Genomic DNA, 3,824 nt, shown 5'->3' on the forward strand with positions numbered 1-3,824 from the left:
TTGAAAAGAGTCACGCATTTATGAAAAATCATATTTTTGAGGATATTTATAAGAATTAATAAAACTTGTTGTCTTGAAAGTTCTCTCCTTCAAAATGTTAATGCACTGCTTTAGCAAAGTATACAGTGTCTATTTATGTGTTTAATAGTATACTTGTGCTAAAATGCATGGGCAGTCTCTTGGGTTAACTGCTAATAGGTGCAAGACTGTTGGCTTTGCTAAATCAGGACAGACTGTTCAGACCTTGTAATGTCAATACTCAATGAAACAGCAGCATTCTGGCTGGATTGGACCAAAAGTCTGGACATTTGATATGCTTAATCTTTGGGTCCACTTCTGCATCTCTCAAATTTTTAGGAATGTGAATTAGAGATTAGATCAAACTAGACATCTTGATTTTCTGCTCTGTTACATTAGCTTTATTCAGCTGAAGTTTACTGCTATGAAGCTGCTGTAAAGGAATACATAATTGAACATGTAATCTGTTAAAAAATAATTAAGATATTGTAGGACAAAAAGAATGCAATGCATTTATGCTATATATTTAAATTCAGTTTTGAGTTATCAGGATGATATTTTCAATAACATTTAGTCCCATTTTAAAAATTATACACGGAAGTTTTTAATTTCCATTCTCTTTCAGCATCATTTAACTGCTTCTAAGATCTTTAAAACTCCTACTTATCTGCTGTTACCCTGTAGTTGCCCCAGTGATGCTTAAGTCCACATAGTTCCTGCCAGCGGGCATGTCAGAACTGCCTACATCCTGCTTGTGCAAGACGCTCAAAACCCAACCTCACACCTAACCCCAGGGGCATTTTCAGCAAGGCTTTCTCTTGCCTATCTCACCAGTTGGATTCAGTGTCTTAGGTCTCCTCAGATCATGACTACCAAATAAAGCATAACAGAAGGAACAGGCAGCAACCAGACATTTTTGGCTCTGGCTAGACATTGTTTCCCAATAGCCAGGTAGTCACCATTTTCACATAACAGGTAGGTTGTCAGATCCTGCCTACAGGTCAAATCCTGCTTTTTGGAACAGGAATATGGACCTGTAAATCCTACTTCCTTGGTGAGGATTTCAGGATGCAGCTAAAGCTGATCCACTTTATATAGCTAATTAAATACTGGTATATTGTCCCCTTTCCACCCTTCCCCGCCCAGGAGAATAAAGAAGGAATGCAAATCATGAGAATTTACAACTATGTAGTTCACTTAGGATGTAGTAGTTTATCTCAAATCTTTCTCCAGCACGTTGCTGTTAATTCAATGTGAAGGTGTATTAACAGGTGTTCTCAGTGAACAGGATTTCTAACTCTCAGCTAGAGACTATGCTAACAGTACAAATAATTTCTGGGTGGCCATGTTTATATTTTGCAGATCAATCTGTTTAGTACTTTTTATAAATGAATTGAATGGGGGAATATTTACAATGTTTCTAAATAAGGTTTAGCTTTATTAAAATTCAAACAGAATATGTAATTAAAAGCCTACAAAGTAAATAAATGGACAATACCTAGAAAGTATACATGTAAAATACACTGTTTTCCCTTTCTGTCTTGCTTTTCTCTTAAATGTCTGTCAGTAATTTGTTTTCTAAAATGATCAAAGTGCTAGGACTGCTGATTAGCGCATATTTGACGCAAAGAAAAAAAAAAAAAGGCCTTTTCTAAAAAAGGCAGGTTTTGTGCATTTTTGTTTTTTTTTAAATCCTGTTTATTATAAATAGTTTTTGTTCCAGGAAAATGTGTTAGTTGCCTTAATATATTTTGTGGTTTGTTTTTGTCATACAATGCTATTTGAATACTTCAATAATAATATGTCATATTTAGACTTATCAGCTCCTGATGGAGACACATGTATCAAATATATTATCTTACCTTTGTAATAATTTATTAACACAGCTCGGCATCTCTTGAACTTTGTGATATCACTCTGACAAGTAGTAAGCACAGAGCTCTGTATGTTGAGAGTAAACTAATGTATTCTGAGTTCTTTCGAATTTAGTTAACAGTTACTTCTAATGAGCAATTTTTTTTTATATAAATACTTAGAGGATAAAGAATTCAAACAATAATATTCACAGCTGTACAGGCTAGTACAAGACACATGAAGAAACTTTTCACTCGTACTCTATCAAATTTATTTCACTCATAGGAACTTCTACTGGTTCTCATAACTGATCTTTATCCACCCTATGTGGCTGATTGTACATCCCCTGCAACACGTAGATCTTAAGAGTGTACTGTGTTTTAAGAAGAAAATAGGAAAACTAGAGAGTATTTCTTAAAAAGAGAGTATTTCTTAAAAAATAAAATAATATTAAAAAATCCAGAGTTTTGAAGCGTATGTTTGAAGCTTATACTTCAATATCTCAATGAACTTGATTTTTTTTTTTTTAGAATGTAGAGGAATGTGCAAGATGACTGAAGACTGTGTGCACTCTTTGTTGTTTATCTGCCTCTACACTTTCATATACGTTTGACCTGCTTTTAGGATGCTAAAAGTATACTTTATGAACATTTATGTTCCTTATTTAACCATCCTTTTTTTGCCTTAAATATCTATGTTTTGTTTGGTTTTGGGTGTCTTTTTTTTTTTTTTTTTATTTCCTCTGTGAAAATGTACATTTTGCTTCATTTCCTGTCATTCCCTTAAGCCAGTTCCTTTCCCATCTTCACATTTTTGTCTTATTTTCTATATTTTTCTATGGATTATGTTATACTTACAAAGAGGAAGATCAGAAAAGTCCTTTATAAGAGCAGACAAAAATTCAGCTCAGGGAAAGGAGATGTGAAATGTCAAAGTGAAATGAAAGCAAATTCAATCCATTACACTCTTCTGTAGAAGTTTTGGTTTTGGGGTTTTTTGGGGTTTTTTTTATAGAAAGACACATTTCATAGAATCACAGAATGGTTCACTTATAGTGACTCTAGTATAGTGACTCACTTCTTCCTTATATCTAATTGAAATCTACCTTTTTTCAGCTTAAAGCCATTACCCCTTCTCCTGTCACTACATCTCCTAATAACAAGTCCCTCTACAGATTTCTTGTACCCCCTTTAGGTACTGGAAGCTGCTATAATGTCCGCTCAGCACCTTCTCTTCCCCAGGCTAAACAACCCCAACTCTCTAAGCCTGTCTACACAGGAGAGGTACTCCAGTGCTCTGATCATCTTCATGGCCCTCCTCTGGACTCCAGCAGGTCCTTATGCTTCCTATGTTGAAGGCACCAGAGCTGAATGCAGTATTCCAGGTAGGATCTTGAGCTGAGTATATAGAGAGAATCACCTTCTCAACCTGCTGTCCTAACCTGATCCCTGAACACTCAGACAATTTCTCCTTATTTTTCCCTGTCATTGCTTCCACCTTCTGTAGGTTTCAGTTTTACGTTGGGGGTTGTGCAGGAGCTCATTCCACACAGGCCTCCTGGTAGAAGAGTAGGCCAGGTTTCTCAACATGAATCCCATGGTCTAAGTAGATAAACCTATGGCTGTGGCACCAGTCCTATAACCGTTTGTTGAATTGCCAGATCCAACTGGCCCTTTCAAACACCTTCCCTTTGACTGAAAGGATTGGTGAAAAAAACACCTGCACTCCAGAGTCCATTATGGCTGCTCCCAGGGCTCTGTAATCCTTGTTGATACTCTTCAGACTGCTCCTGGCTGTGTCACTGGTGCCCGCATGAAACAACAGCAGTAAATAATAGCGGACTCTGCAAGGTTTGGTAATCTCTTGGTGAAATCCCTGATGCAAGCCCTTGGTAAGCAGCACACCTCTCGAAGAAGCATATCAGGTTGACAAATGGGCACCTCTGTACCTCT

This window comes from Psittacula echo, assembly GCF_963264785.1.
Source record: "Psittacula echo genome assembly, chromosome: 1".
NCBI lineage: Eukaryota > Metazoa > Chordata > Aves > Psittaciformes > Psittacidae > Psittacula > Psittacula echo.